This window comes from Serinus canaria, chromosome 3 (assembly GCF_022539315.1).
Source record: "Serinus canaria isolate serCan28SL12 chromosome 3, serCan2020, whole genome shotgun sequence".
Lineage (NCBI taxonomy): Eukaryota > Metazoa > Chordata > Aves > Passeriformes > Fringillidae > Serinus > Serinus canaria.
In genome coordinates, this window is record NC_066316.1 from 48,237,526 (window position 1) to 48,253,704 (window position 16,179).

The 16,179-nt window shown below is 43.3% G+C and overlaps 1 protein-coding gene and 1 long non-coding RNA gene across 4 annotated transcripts in view; one reads left to right on the forward strand and one right to left on the reverse strand.

Moving 5' to 3' along the window:
• Nucleotides 1-12,054: 12,054 nt before the first annotated feature.
• LOC127059462 (uncharacterized) lies at nucleotides 12,055-14,458 on the reverse strand. Its single transcript, XR_007777341.1, has 2 exons — nucleotides 14,318-14,458; nucleotides 12,055-13,557 (listed from the first exon to the last, which is right to left on the reverse strand). It is a non-coding gene; the product is annotated as an uncharacterized LOC127059462 (long non-coding RNA).
• SHPRH (SNF2 histone linker PHD RING helicase) overlaps nucleotides 13,550-16,179 on the forward strand; it is a 48,429-nt gene continuing 45,799 nt past the window's right edge. For 2 of the 3 annotated variants that reach the window (XM_009092774.4, XM_050973006.1), the window contains exon 1: nucleotides 13,550-14,087. The gene's annotated coding sequence lies outside the window, so the exon portion shown is untranslated. Of the gene's footprint in view, nucleotides 14,088-14,338; nucleotides 14,469-16,179 lie in introns of those variants that run through there. The other variant, XM_050973005.1, reaches the window with a different exon arrangement.

Below are 16,179 nucleotides of genomic sequence, written 5' to 3' on the forward strand. Positions count from 1 at the left end.
ACAGGACAAGTAATTTAACGAGAAGTCACCATCCCTTATGGAGACAGATTTGGTACTCTGTGGGAAATATGGCAGCTGAAGCATCAGCTAGCCAAATTTTCCAGTGATTTTCAAGGACAGCTCCTTGTAAAGCCATCTGCAGGAATTCAGCCTGGTACCAGTGAAAACTGGTAACACCTACATATGGAAAGGAAGTCCTTGCTGTGTGGATGAGGGAAAGGTGTTCCTGCTCTCTCCTGCCATCTCGGCTTTCAGGCTGCAGCCGAGGGTAAGAAAGACCTTATGCTGCAGATTGCAGCTACAAATGCCACCAGTGACTTGTGAAGATGGAAAGTTTACTCCAGCTGTACAATGTAACAACACAGCTCTGCACTGCTCCGAAAGAAACTGCACCCAGCTAGTAATTTCTGAAATTTTCCCCATGACTACAGCAAGCACTGAAGAAAACAGCTCTGTGTTTACTGGCTGTTTTGCCCTTCATTTCTCCACACAGAACTCTCATAAACATTTTGAAAAAAAAAAAAAGGATGGAAAAAATATTAAAAATTGCAAATATCAGAGATGGAAAAGGCTAGCAGTCTTTTCAAAATGAGAATCTTTTACATGTGACTAAAGAATCAGAGAAAGTTTTACAAATATCAGCTTAGCAATGTGTGATAAACAATGTGTAATAAATACCTGACATACTATAAAGAACTTTTCCAGTGCTTAAAAAGATTTAAAAAGAAAAGGAAAAAAAGCCCAAATTAACATGTTGAATACCTCTAGATGTTATTTTTCCTTTTGAGGTCTGTTGCTGTTTACATAACAGTGTATACAAGATACTTTATCAGCTTCCCTAAATACCTATTTTTAAAGTCTGCAACAGCAAATAAAATAAGGAGGAATGGAATACCTTAAAGATAGTAGGATTTTGTGGTGACCTTTAACAAAATGATCTCATTTTCTGCACTGCACCTCCTTTATGCATTTGCAATTGTTCAGGATGGATGGAAAGGATGCCTTAAAAATCACTGCCAGCAGACTGGTCAGCTTTATTCACTTTTTCCTTGCTATAGCTGGTTGTAAATGAACTCAGAGATGTCAGCTAGGGGAACTTCCAGCCTATTGTTCTAGTTTCACAATCATTATTTTCATTATTTTTCTAAATGTATGTAACGTGAAAGAATAGTACATCACTGAGTAGTAACTCAATAAAATGACATAAATCTTTGCTTGTTTTAGCTGGGATAGAGTTAGTTTTCTTCACAGTAGCTGGTGCAGGGCTGTGGCTTGGATTTGTGCTGGAAACAATGCAGAGATAACAGAAAGGTAACACAGAGATGTCTTTGTTACTACTGCACTCTTACAGAGCCAAGCCCTTTTCTGTCTCTCACCCCACTCCGCCAGCAAGGACACTGGGGGTGAACAAGCATTTTAGAGGGGACACAGCTGGGACAGCCAACCCCAAGTGACCAAAGGGATAATTCAAACCATGCAACATCACACTCAGCATATAGAGCCAGAGGAAGAGGGAGGAAGGAGGGAGCAATGGTGTTTTTCTTCCCAAGTGACTGCTACACATCATGGAGCTCTGCTTTCCTGGGGCTGGCTGGATACCTATCTGCTCATGGGAAGCAGGGAATGAATTCCTTATTTTGCTTTGCTTCCATGAATGGCTTTTGCTTTCCATATTAAATTGTCTTCATCTTAACCCACGAGTTTTCTCATAAAATAGCACGTAATACTGTATTTATTTTTAATATATAGCTATTACTTAAAGCAAGACATACACAACAAGAATCTGATACCCAGAAATAGATTGAGGATATGGTGCACAAACTATGCTCCTCCAACTATTTGCAAATTACTTGATACATTTGTTCAAAACATTGATGCAGAAAAGCACCGTTCCTAGTGCTTTTCTGGATGGTTCACAGCACTATAAAAAATAGTTCTCACTACGTGCTTACACATTTACTGACATCTTCTGTGCTATAATAAAAAAAGAGAACAGTATCAGATGACATATGTTTCTTTAAATACGTATTTATAGTCATCATAAGGAGTTGCCTTGATGATAGAAATTGCGCAGACTTTATCATTTTAACTTTCCATCCAAGCAATTCATTTCTGGAAGCATTTCATTACTTCAGTATCTATTAGAATCATTGTTGTAGCTCTCTTTCCCCTCATTTCCCTGACAGTATGCTGCTGTGGCTTTGATGACACATTAATTGCTTTTTCTCTGTGACTTCCTTCTGGTGAAGTGGCTGTACTGTCTCACTGGCCACCTGCCACTGCAGGGATGTCAAGACCTTGATCCTCACTGGTTTGCCTGGCTCCTCAGCCTGTTGCTATGACTGGTTGGTCCTTGGGGCGCTTCAAATCCCAGCATCCTGGTTCCTCCTGAATCAGACATTCACTCTCTTGTCCACCAATGCAACTCTGTTTGACCTAACTATGTATTTATCACAAAAGTTGCATTTATTAAGGCTGAAAAGCAAACATCAAGTGTAACACGACCACAGTGATAAAATGGCTCAAGTCCAGCTGATCCAGCAGCTTGAATTCACTGGCTGTGAATGCCTGTCCTCAGTAAGTACATTCAAATGCAAATGCTTTTTATCTTGAGTTTCCATCAACTAGTTGACTTTTGCCATTCTTTCTCAAAGCAGGCACTATTTCATTTATATCTCCTATCCACTTCTGATTAATGGCTCACATTTGGTTCATGGATTAGATCACAGTGCTCCAAACACCATACTTGGATGTTTGCTTTCCTGATTATCTTCCCTAAACATTATTATATTTTTTTGGCTCTACCTGAGCAAAACATGCTTACAAGGCATTAACAGATTCTGATTTTCTATAAACATTAAAGTAACAATGTTCTGAAATACCAGACCCTCTCAATACACTTTGAATTGGACATTAAGAATGCACTGAAAACCATTCGTTTCTTTAAAAAAATCCTACTATACTATTTGTATACATGGGGCTGAATTGAAAATGATCCAAAGGGAAGGCCAGGAGCAGTGAAGAAAACTCAAAGAGAAGAGTCTCACTCAATTAAAGAACACTTTTATTAACTTTGTCTAAGGAAATATAGTCAGCATGTTAACTGCGCCTATTGCCTCCACAGCCCTTCCTGACAAAATACCAAAAATATTCAGAAGGCAATTGAGGAAAAAAATTCACTGAAATTTGGAAAGGTCTCAAAGGTAAATACATTTGTCCAAACTTTTGAATGTCAGTAGTCAAGTAAAAGAAATAGACCAACATAGACCTCACTGGGAGAGAGACTGGGAAAATTCTTCACTCAGAGGGAAGTGAGGCACAGATACAGGTTGCCCAGAGAAGGTGTGGAAGCCCCATTCCAGGAAATGTTTAAGATTAAGTTGAATGGAGCTTTGAGCAACCTGGTCTAAGGGAAGATGTCCTGGCCTAGGGCAGGGGGCTTGGAACTAGAAGGACTTTAAGGCCCCTTCCAACTCAAACCATACTATGATTCTATGAAATAACCAGCAGTTGCAAGCAGGTGCCCAGGCAGCACAGCTCTGGGCCAGCTGCAGGATGGGGTGTCTCTGTCCTGGGGAGGTACAACTGAGTCCTCACGAGAGATGACTTTCAGGGATGGAGGGTGGAGCAATCATTAGGCAGGCTAATGATACACGTCTGATTATAAGGTTTGTGTGGGAAAGTGGGGTCCTCACAAAATCCCCTCATGTATATAAATCATGTAGATTTACAGGTAAATCATGTAGATTATTAATTGTAACTCACAGGGTGATTCTCAAATCTTGTTTAGCAATGACCAGATGAAAGGACAGAGAGAATACATGGCTGAATACATTGCCATCCTGTAAATAACAGTCATAGGTAATCAACCTTTGCTTCAATAAATTTGACAACTCACTAAAGAGAAAATGTCTAAATAGCAGCTAGTTGCATTGTTTTGAGAATGTCCACATATACAGGATGATTCTATGTAAACAGTGTGTCCTTGTGGTTTTCAAGTTTTCTGTACAAGTCTGTTGTGAAAGCACATACTAATTTCATGGCACAGTCTTTAATTTTATTCTACAGGATGTTTTCTCAATAAATATAGTATGTGCTTGTTTCCATAGCATATGCTTGGTTTTGTTTCCTCTTTTCTTAGCAACAGCTTCTAAAAAGACTCCTTTCATCACTACTGCACTTTTTATTTAGCTGCAAACCATAAGTCTCCAATAAATTAACCCAAACCAGCTCAACCAATTTGGCAGCTGCTGTCACTACAGTAATAGACAGTTATTGATTTCCATGTCTTTACTTAAATTCAACTAATGCTTGTGCTGCAGTTTATGCTGCATTTAAATTCATATTGTGTTTCTGATTTCTAAATGGTACCTGCACTTAGTTTATCTTTTCTTTAGCTGGTTTTTATTTTTCTCTAAATTCCAACCACTGTCCACAGGGTATACAAATCTGTACATCACTCTTTCTTCTTGCTCTCCTTTACCAGACAATGTAATATGCACCACTCAAACAACACATTTTCAATCAATTTTCTAAATCATCCTAAAATTTGATTCTTCAGCCCAAATCCACATGAAAATTCTTTGTGTGCTTTCATTTTGTGACTACATGTACATAGACTGATGACACATGTATAGGACTTAATCCCAAAGAATATTTGGACATATGCTTAACTCCACCCTCATTTAACATAGCTTTTAAGGTTTTGACCTCATTTTTTCTTTTAGAAATTGAGGAGGAGGGTAAGGATAGGAATTCAGGGATATGTGGTGGGAAGACGGCCTTCAGCTTTGGTTAGGTACTCCATTTTTAGTTTTGTTCATTCATTTCTAACATAGAAAAAATTAAAATTACAGTAAAACTAAAACACAAATAAGTCCGCCCAGTAAAAATTCAGAGGAAGTACTATTCTGTGAAGACCACACCTGTTTTCAGCTATGCCTTCCACCTCTGCATATACTTTCTAGTTCAAAACCCTCACAGCTGAAGAAACAGAATTCTTGGCCCATTAGGTGTCCAAGGAAGAGCTGATGCTGCAAGACCAGAGTTCACAGTGGCTCCTTGAGGCTGCAGGGTATGTGTGAGAGTGTGGAAGATTTTTAAGGAGTGTTAAAAAAAGTCTCTTAACATTTCACAGTTGTAAATTGTACTTTTTAGGATGCTGAGCTTAAACTGCTTCATCTCTTTTTCCGATTTAACTATCTTGGTTGAAGATATGAAATGTGGGTGAGAGGAAGATGTTATTCAGTTGGATGCTATTTTTAATTTTGTAGTGTAGATAATGTATTCAGAAACCTTTGCTTTGAAGGCAATCTGCATTCAGTGCTGGTAAGGAGTATCAAATCTTTACACAGTTTATGGGATAATTCTGATTAGATACAGTTCTTACTCTGTGGACAGAAGTGTACAATACCTACAATAGTTATGGTAATTGTGTATTGGAAGTCAGCTATTCAGGGGAAAGCTATTTGTTTAGCATATAATAGTTCAGGTCTGTGAGATAGGGAAGTATCTGCAGCTGAAGGACAAACAATAAAGACTGCTTGGGAGCAGGCTGTTCTTATGTTTCTTCGCTTTATAAGTATCTTAAAGATCACTGAAATTAGAGTTTTCTTGCTCCAAACAACACTAATGCCACCAGAACCCCTCAGAAATGCAAGGCATATATGGGGAACAATCAGCCTGGCTCCTCAGGAAACAACCTTGCCTGGGCAGAAGCAGACGTGAAAGGGGCATATTGCCTGGGAAAGGTGGCACCAAAACATCAAACCACACCAAACTTTCATCAGGCAAACCAAACCCAAAGAAAAATTTTGACTGAGTCCAATCAGGCCAAACTACACAAGCTTTCAAGTCACAAGAAGTTGAAACAAAAGATCTGTGAGGATTTACTTGGTGTAGATGCTACCTCTATTTCCCTTCTCAAATGGTGCTGGGTTTTGGCTTGAGAGCAAGGAGCAAAAATTTTGGAACAACACCAGTAGCTGCAATAATTCTTCTGGAGTTACCAGGGTAGCACAGCAAAACAAAACTTGGCGTCCAGGGTTACTTTTGGTGGATAGCTCATAAATAATGGTGAGTGGCTTGTTCTCTGCAAATAACCTGACCTTTCTCCACTACCAGAGATGTGCCTTCAGGTCTTCTGACATCACACTCCTCAACAATGCCCTGGTCTGTGCACAGAGTAGGACCAATCCCAGGGCAGCAGCAAGTGCAGGGAGCTCACTTGACTTTTCTCCTTTCTACGATCCCATCAGCAGCAGCACACAGCACTGCCATACTTCCAACCACTTGGGTTAAAATTGGATAATGCAGGTATTTCCCACCAGGTTAATCTTTTCTGGAAGGCTTCCTGAAAAGTGTGTTTTCCAAGCAGAAGTGAAAGGAAAAACCATCCTTGGCCTTGGTACCCTCATTGTCCTCCCTGTGGATCAGATATTGTAGGGCTCCCAGGGAGCTGGTGGTGGAAGACCTCAGCAGGTGTCTGTCAGGGCAGAGCCTGGCAGCCAGGACCCATCCCATCTCCTCAGGCCAGCAGGGATGACCAAGAAGGATCAATCTGGGCTGGCAGCAACATACCAACTTGTGCTTTGGGCAGGAGCCAGAACTGTTGCAAAATTGATCAGCCATAAACAAGATGCTTACCAAGCCAGCAGATAAGCATTCCTTGTTTTGCTGATATCTCTACACACAACAATTGTAGTATTGTTATTTATATCCTATAACATCTTAATCATTTATCACTTTCCATCTGTGCTCCAGACCCAGGATTTCTTTAGCTAGGAACATCTGCAGGTCCATAAGCATCCCAGGAGAGTATTTTTGCAAAATTTTTGTATTATGTTCCTATTGCCTAGAGAAACAAACCATAGTTATGAAAAGTAAGACTTTGTTGGAAAAAAGGGAAAATATTTATTTTGTTCTGACCTCATTACTTTCTCTTGCAATCATTTTTCAAATAAAAGCCTGTTCTCTCATCTCTCGATAGCTCCCAATTACCTCCTCAATTAAAAAGGTTTATTTTTACTCAAGCAGGGTCATGAGATGTAATATTTCATTGTTTCATCGTGTGACAAGGTGGTGCTTTTTTTTTTCCCTGAGACAGTGCTCAGTGATGCACAGTAATTTCTGCTGACTCATTTCCCCAGTCAGAGAATGTGTGTGCTACACCAAGCTCGGCCAGGAGGCATGAACACTCCTGTGGTACACAGATGGGGCACCATGAAGGACAATGCCTTGGAAAAAAAACAGTCAAAAAAGAAAACTCCTCAGAACACTAAAAGCAGGAAGGAGATTGGGTTGAAGCATGGTTTTTTATTGACCTTTGTGTACAAACTTTGGAACTGTAGGGCAACATAACAGGTTATGCATCTACCCTAGTGAGAGCACAGCAGACACAGAATTATTTTTTGTTGTTTTACAGCTGGAACAAAATCCATACATCTGGGTTTGCCTGGATGGGGAAAGGCAAAGTAGAGAGGAATAACAAGAAAATATCTACAGTTGCTGAAGATTAAGAAAAAAAATTAAAACTTGATTACAAGTTTCTGCAATTTGAAGTGGCAAATATATATAGGAGTACCAAAATATAAATACAAATATGTATAGAAGTACCAAAATACTTAAATTGCTTGTACCACTTGTGCTGGTGATAAAACCACAAACCAGAGCTGCACATTTACATGGGTCATTCCATCAGCCCCCATTAGGTTGGACTCCCTGTGGTACTATGTAGGAAAACAAACTAAAATACACATTTGGAGTCCCAGACTAACTTCTCATCGCTCATTGCATTTCTAAATTTTAGGCCAAGGACAGGCAACAAAAATATAGTTTGATTAATAAGCCTCAGTGGACACGTATTTAGACATACAATGACATTTATATCCAGAGAAAACATCCTTTCTCACTAGTTAAGGTTGTTGCCTTAGTGATCTAATGCCCTAGGAGGAAGCAAAATCTCCTCTCAGGGATGATTCAGGGGCCTTTCTACTACAGACTTGTTCCAGAGACCCACATGACAGAGGGGCTAAAGGCTTCTGCTGTCTTAACATTTCTCCCTGAACAGCAGCATCAACCAAGTACCACCACACTCTGGCCTCTCCTGTGCCAGATTTACTGCACCTTTCAGGGAATAGTTACAAGGGACCAGGTGCCAGTAGCAGCAGAAAGCAGCCGGTTCTGCTGCCAAGCTGAGATCTGCCTCTCTGCAATTCCCCTGTGGCTCAGTGTCACATCATATCCACCTCCCTGGGATACTGCAGAGAGAAATATGCCTCTGTCTCCCACAGAAATACTGCCTGGAACTAACGGCATCCAGGTAAGGAGTAGCTCCCCCGAAGCACCGGGCAGTTTGCTGACAGCAAATGCGCAGCCTGCCCTCTCTGAAACCTGCTGCTTTTCCTGACTCAGGTAGTCACCCAAGCGGGCTCAAAGGTGAATTTTGGACTGACAATTTAATATAACACTCCTCTGAAGAGGATGATTGTTAACCTTCTGCAATGAAGCTACATCAATCTTTATATACTTGTTTTAACATCAAACCTTGTTAAACTAGAGAAAACATCTGTGGAGGCAGATTTTCATCGGTGTTAAATAAATACATCGATTTCTGGCTTGACAACTGCAGATCTTTCTATACTTCTAAGTTGATAAATCAAAGAAACAACAACCCTGACAAAGTTTGTATCTTCTTTGACAGAAACTACCAAGACTGCTTATCACTTCTTTATGAGGAAAGAGACCAAAATAAAATAGTTTCAGAAGACTTCTGGACTAAACAGTTTCATTTTTGTTTCAAAATCGATTTTATTTGCCTTTTTTTCCATAGTATAAAACATAGGTAAGAATTGTGCAAGCAGTTTTGGTTTGCTTGTTTTTTATATTACAGAGCAAGTTATGAATTCAAATCTTCTCTTGCCAGAATGTGAAAATCAGCATTTTTCACTGCCAAGAAATATATCTCTAATAGATAATGTCTGAAATATCTCTTTGTTGTGAGCATCCTTCAGCTCTCTTTCAAACCATTGTGCCCTGTATTATCTTACAAACATCGATATTTTGAGCCTAAATTTCCAAAAGCTTTTACTGATTTTATTATAAAGATTTTATTTATTTAATTCCAGTTTCATTAGAAGGTTCATTTTTTCCTCAGGAACTGCAAATTTTCCTTTATGCATTTTTGTTACATTAAAAAAAAGGCTTATAAAAGGAATATTAAATCAATGAAAACATTTTATTTAGGTATATTTAAATAACTCCAAAAACTGGATTCCAAATCCTACATAGTAACTCTAGATGATGTCCTAGATGCAATGACATGGTTATTTTTTTTTTCTGCTCTATATTTAGATAGTCTTTTTAACTGTCCTTTTCTCTTGGGAAAAAAAGGGAGATGGGCTTAACTCCCACCAGTGACAGATCAGCTGCTGCTGTCAGTCCTGAGGTCAGGTGTATCACCTGGTTTTCACAAAACCAGCACGCAGCTCAGCTGAGTGGCAGATGGACAAGGGTGTACAAGAACTGTGCACACACGTGAGCTGAGACAGATGGCCTGCAGTGTGCTGTTCTGTGGGGGGCAGCTAGATTCCCCCAGGAGATTCTATGCTGAGAGGCAAAAGGGCACAAGTGATATGTTGAACTTCTCTGTTTTGAGGAAACAGAAAAGAGTGGAAGCCCTGAAGAAGTGAAAAAGGGGAAGTTTGTCAAGCTCCATAGTGTTTTTCCCATGCTGGATTCTTAGCCTACTGGCTTACATGATGGTTTCTGGCACACAATAATATTCTTCTCTTTGTAGCTCTCCAAAAAATATTTAAATCCTACACTCTTTTGTCCCAAGCAGCATTATGCACTGTGGATGGTGGCAATTATATGATAACACTTATAAAGTCCCACTATGACAGTTATACTATTTTCTATTATATATACACCAAACACTCTGGAAATTGGGTAGAGCTTAACCTACAAAAAATAGTTTCCTACTAGGCCATAGAATACTGCTCACAATGTTATTAATCTGGAGCAATATTATGCCTCCACTGGGGTTCATCTTGCCATTTCTGTCACATGGTGATTTTTATCAAAGGAGCTGATAGATTTCTCCTGCTAGTTAACCACCCGAGTAACACACGGGTTTGCTGAGGCACAGCTTAACATAGTCATTGTAGTGCAGGGAACAGAGTCTATCTGCCCTCAGTTTTATTCATTTGCTACAAACATTCACATTTCCTGCCAGAACCAATTTGGAGGCGCACAATTTTTTCCTTAGAAGATTTCTGCTTGCCTTTGCAACTAAAAAAGGATTTTAAAATACCGTAACAACTAGCATGTTGTTTTCTCCAGCCTCCCTCAAAAAAAGAAACCCTTTGCAAAGGAGCACATCTCTTGATTTTATTTGCTTACTTGTCCTGGGCTTTAACAGTTGCTACTGAAATCATAGGGGAATTTTTTTTCATAGGCAAGGGAGGCTATGTTCTCAAGTGTGGTCAAAAAAATCACACGGTCTTATGCCATATTATCCTCTCTTTATACTGCTCCTTTTTATTTTGTTGGATTAAATGGCAATTATCTTCTTTCATGCACTGAAGTTCTTTAGAACAGTAGAAAAATTACTGGGTGCTAATCCCTAGGATCCTTAGTCATTAGCTGCTGAATAGAAACAGGGATTTTTCCACCTGCTCTCAACCCTTATTTCAAAAGATAGGTTTGTAAGTGGTTAGACAGAAAAGCAAAACTCCTTCAGACAAAAGATGGACACAGTGGGTGGAGACCCCTTTGTATCCTCCTAAGAAATGCCTCAAACACTCCTGTGGAGCCATTACAGGCAAGATAACAGTCAAGTGTTCCATGAGATATGCCACGAGATATGTAGCTAAGAGATTTCCATGAGATGTGTGAATGCTGACCTGGGAGGGGGGGAATGACCCTTATCCTTGCAGCCAACTGGAAGAGGGAGTGCTGCTAAGGTGTCATGGCTCTGCTCTGCCCTTTCACTAGACCCAACGTCATCGTTATCTTTCTCTTTGTTCCTAAGTATAAATTGTTACTTTTACATATAAATTGGCTGCCCTGCCCCCATTTATGATGGCAGCATGGTCTCACCTCCACTTCTTCCAAAAGAAAAAACTAGTGTTTGAAATCATTCATGACAGAGAATACAACCACCTTACAGACTAATCAACAGGCCTGCTCCTCTTTCTTCCCCAAAGCAGGGACAGCTCTTTGGTAAGACTTGTGCCTCTGACTGTGTTGGAGTGTACTTCAGAACTAGTGCTCCTGACACTGCAAAGATCTCCACTGCTCTTAGAGATCTCCAAGATTTCTCTTGCTCTGTGCTCTATGCTGCAGGACAGATGATCTCTCTCTCTTCCCCCGTCTTTTTTCTTTTCTCTCTCTACTTTTCTCCCGCCCTCCTCTTTCTCATATGATATTGCAAAGTTTACCAACACAGTGGTTTGATAGCTGTGTGCCTTCATCTTTGTGTTAACAAATGTGAATATTTCTTCAAATAAAATCATTACTTTTTAAAGGACCTCTAGTGTTGTTTCAGTGCACCTCTACCTAAGGATATTTTCGAATCTGAGTCTCTTTCCTCTCCTTCTTGAGTTGAAAAGTACTAAGGGGTACTGAGTCTTAAGTGGGCAGGGAGAGCTGGGAAGTGACTTCTCAGCTTTAAGCCAGGAGGAGTTTGAGTAGTGCCAAGACAATGGCGATCTGGGAAAGGCCAGAGTGTAAAAGTTACCCTGTTTGGAGTTATCTCCTCCTTCCCTCCGCAGGAGGATCATGCTAAGGTTGTTCATGCTTCGAACTAGGAAAGACACTTCTTACCAAATGAGGGTGAGAGAAAAAGAGAGGCTCAGACAGATACTGTCATGTACAGCAGGCACCCTCTTGGGGCCATTGTGTTTTCCCCCTCCTCAGAAAGCAGAAATGTTACTCTCTTGCTTACTAGTTTTCATGGCATACAGATGAGAAAATAAAGTTCAGTTTCACAAATGCTTTATATTCTAAATCTTTAAAGACCATCATTACTACCAAAGAAAGCAAAAGTCCCAGTCCAGGAGAGGAAATTGTTAATAGAAGACAAGGACAATATAGAAATAGAAGAGCTAACTAAAGGGCAAGACTCATTATTAAGAAATTCATGGCCCTGTGAACAGCCCTGTAAATGAATCTATGAGCAGATTTCACTGAGTCACGAATTATTGTCCACTACTCCTACAAGAGTTCTGGAAATGTATGATTTTTTTCCTGTTTCCCTTTGCTGGCGGAGTCCAACCTCACCAAGTGGAGGAGGGTGAGCAGCAGTCACTTGTGGGACTTTCTTACGGCATCAGGTCATCAACAGCAGGTGCAGAACATTCACATGAGGAGTCACAACCTCAGCAAATGTGATGGAAGTTGTCCTTTGGCTGCCCTCACTCCTGCCATCAAGATAGCCAGTTCACAATGAGAAAATTTGATATTCACACCTTGCAACACAAACCTAGATGTCACACCTTTAAAAGTAGCTACCTGTTCCACCTATCCATATGTATAGGGATACACACCAGTAGTAGGAGTGAAACAGGGCAGCTTAATGAATTGGTGCCAAGTGCATCACTTCTGCTGCTCACTGCCCCTCAGACTGGCATCCTGGCCTGTATTGGAAGTGGTGTGAGCAGCAGGAACAGGGAAGTGATTCTCTCCCTGTACTTGTGAGGCCTCACCTCAAGTGCTGTGTTCAGTTTTGGTACACTCACTTCAAGGACATTGAGGTGCTGGAGTATGTCCAGAGAAGGAGAACAGAGCTAGGGAAGGGTCTGGAGCACAAGCCTTACGAGGAGCAGCTGAGGGAGCTGGGGGTGTTTAGACTGGACTGAATACATTGTCAGCTATACCAGTACACTAAGGGCTATGTCCAGTCTTTTTTTGAACACCTCTGGGGACAGTGACTCCACCACCTCCTTGGGAAGACCATTCCAGTGTTAATTTGCTCTTTTTATGACGAAATTCCTCTCATTGACAAACCTAAGCCCTCCCTGGTGCAGCTTGAAGGTATGTCCTTTCATCCTTCCTGATAGAAGAGGCTGACCTTCGCTTGGCTACAGGTGCCTTTCAGTGAGCTCCAGAGAGCGCTAGGGTGCCCCCTGAGCTGCCTTTTCTCCAGGCCAAACACTCCCAGCTCCCTCAGCCACTCCTCCTAGGACTTGTGCTTCAGACCCTTCAGCAACTTCACCAGCTTCCTTCCATAGTTTTTACTGCAGTGATATTTCTTGTTAAAAATTAATTGGCCTGATTCTGCCTTTTCAAAGTGCTAACAGCCCAGAAACTCGCTCTTTCCATCGCTCCTGTCAGATGCCTGAACAGTCCTCTCTCTTCTGCCAAGTGTTTCACGCTCAAAATCACAGAGGGGTTCACGATGGAAGGGACGACAGCGCTCCATCTGATCCAACCTCCCTGCTCAGGCAGGATCATCCCAGAGCGACGGCCCGGGATTGAGACCAGACGGTTCTCGGGTATCTCTAGCGAGGGAGACTCCTCAGCCTCTCCGGACAATCTGTTCCAGTGCACGACCGCCTGCACAGCAAAATTCTTCTCAGGTTCAGGCGGAACTTCCCGTACAAACCCTGGATGCAACTGCGTTCCCACGCACCCCCTCCCCCCAGAACCCGACCCTCAGCACCACCCTGAGGGAGTGCCGCGCGGCCACGCCCATCCACATGACGCCATAACACCTTCGCCCCGCCCTCCGCCACGCCCCACTGAGGGCACGTCGCTTTAGCCCCACCCCCTCTCCAGGGTGCACCCAACTCCGCCTGCGCATCCTCTCGGCCTTCCCGTCGTTGTTTTCCGCTGACATCAAGGAGGGGCGGGGCAAATGCCACGGTTCCCGGAGCCCATTGGCTGCCGCTCGGGCTAGCGCGGGTGCGCGCTCTTCCCCGTACCTGCCTGCCCCTCCACTCCCCCCGCCCCGGGGCTCCGTCCGGCACTGCCAGGGGCGGCGCGGTCTCGCGCCCCCCGGACCCCGCCCCCTGCCGCGGACGCGCGGGGACCCCGCCCGAACCGGGAGGAGCCGCGGCCGCCGGGGCAGCAGCGTCACCGCTCCGGTACGTCCGCGGCTCCTTGCCCCGCTCCCCTCACCCCAGGGCTGCCCCCCGTCCTCCGCTACGGCCGTGAGCGGCCACTCCTCCCGCCGCGCTAGTCTTTAGCCGCGCGGCGGCCGTGGTGCGGGCGGCGGCGGCGGGGCCGGGCAGCCCGCGGCCTGTGCGAGTGGCCGCGGGTAGCGGTGGATGCCGCAGGCCCGCTGCGCGGTGACCGGGAGGCGGCGGTGGGTCACCTCAGCCGCGCAGAGCCCGCCGGTGGCCGGCGTCGCGATGGTGCAGTGCCGGCTGTCGAGGGTTTTGCATTCCGCTGCTGGGCTCGCCTTCCCGAGATTCCAGTCTCTTTCCTCTTTCGAGACAACGAGAGCGTCCCTGCGGCGGAGCGCGGTGCGGGAGGCCCCGGCCCTGGGGTCGGCGGGTGCTCAGTGGGGCGGTGGAGCCGCGGTCCTCGGGGCTGCCTCTGCAGACAGCCCCGGCTGCTTCCCCTGCCCCGTGCGCGGCCGCCGCTTCCCCTCGTAGGCACGGGCGTCTTCTGGCCCCTGGAGCTGTGGGCAGAACCCACTCGCACAGAGCGGTTCCCTCCCGCTTGTCCCTCAGAGTGCGATGCCCAGGCTGGCGTTCTCGTGCAGGCCGGGATGCCTCAGGGAGCCTTTTGCCTCTGGGTTAAGCGCGGTGTGTGCTCGCCGTCGGGATTTGCTTCCAGTGCTGTCAGCATCGCTCCATGTGCATGAGCATTGTTTTGAAAAACTCGCCCTTCCTTCCCGGAAGTCTGTTGTGTAACTGTGGGAGGCTATCATTCTCTACAACTGCCCGAAGGGAGGCTGTTCTCCAGAACAACTGCGACAGTTTGAGAAGAAATGGCCTTAAGCTGCGCCAGGGAATGTTTAGATTGAACCTTTTGGAAGAATTTATTCTAAGAAAGGGTGATTAGACATTGAAATGGGCTGCCCCGGGAGGTTGGTAGAGTCACCATCCCTGAAGATGTTTAAGGCAAGATTGGATGTGGCGCTGTGTGCTGTGGTCTAGTTGACAGGGTGGTCTAGTTCAGTCACAGGTTGCACTCTATGATCTTAACGGTCTTTCCAACCTAATTGAGTCTGTGATTCTGGGTTTGAGTTTCAAACACAGGAAAATTTGTATATTCCATGATGTGTCCTTCGGCTTTCATGAATTATCAGTTCGTGTTTGTTATGTTTTTTGGGTTTTTTCCAAGACCCTTACAAAATTATTCAGTAACAGGAATTCTGTTCTGTTTCAGCACAAGCCCCTTTAACATTAGGATACGGTGTACTGGATTTAGTAGCTGGGAATATTTTCCTCTTATCTTCCTACATTCATTTAAAAGTTGTATGCACAAGCTGAGTTGACACAAATATGTATACTCACAAAGTGTAATATGAAGTCACAGACCTATTGCTATGTTCAGGCTCGTTGTAAAAAAATCTTTTGAAAAAAGTTCCTACTTGCTTGAGTATTTAATTATGAGCATGTGGTTTTGGCAGTGTAGTTATTAGCTTCCCAGATGGATCTAATATTCTATATTTTGCTTCTTCATGTATACCATTTAGTAGTTGTACTTTATTTTCTTGTATGTTATCCACAAAGTCTATTCTATGCCCAGGGTCAGTTAAGGAGTTGGATGTCTGTCTTGACTTAGGTTTGCAGTTAGTCAGTATCAGTAAGACTCTACATTTAGTTTGCTGATTGGTCCCCCTGAAATGCACAATAACTAACTAAGGGCTCTTCTGTAAGCAGTTTGTAAATCAGGGCCCAGGATGCACAGTTTCCTGGGACAATTATTCAATACTAGTAGCAAGGTCATTGGGGACTTTGAAGGACAGAACTTGATAGCTTCGGCTCTAAACCATATTTTATGTAGTGGCATCTTCAGACTAGGCCTGTGTCAAGTTTAAGTTTCAGCTCTATGTAGGCTTTAAAAGGAAAGAGGAATTTTATGTGTTTACCCCACTCCCAGATCTCCTGTACTTCTGCACTTTTGTTTGCGGAGGTTTGTTTTGGTTTTTTTTGCTGTCTTCCTCCACCCCCATCTTTGAAGGATTCCCGTGCTTCTTGGTTTATATCTATCCCACAAGATTCT